Source organism: Mesitornis unicolor, unplaced genomic scaffold (genome assembly GCF_000695765.1).
Source record: "Mesitornis unicolor isolate BGI_N332 unplaced genomic scaffold, ASM69576v1 scaffold33569, whole genome shotgun sequence".
Taxonomy (NCBI): Eukaryota; Metazoa; Chordata; class Aves; order Mesitornithiformes; family Mesitornithidae; genus Mesitornis; species Mesitornis unicolor.
The window spans coordinates 1-208 of NW_010209877.1; positions in this window are offsets into that span (position 1 = coordinate 1).

The following is a 208-nucleotide window of genomic DNA, read 5'->3' on the forward strand; positions in this document are numbered from 1 at the left end:
GGAGCGAGCGGGCCGCGGGGGCGAGGAGGTACCCGGCACAGGGCGCGGCGAGGAGGGGAAGAGGGGAGCGTCGCCCGCGCTGACCGACGCTTTCATGCGGCGTCGCTCTACTGCGAGGGTGCTGGGAGCGGCCGCCAGCGCTAAGGGGCCGCGACTGTGAAGCGTTTTGGCGGGCTTGTCCTCTCGCGAGCGGAGCCAGGGGCGGGCA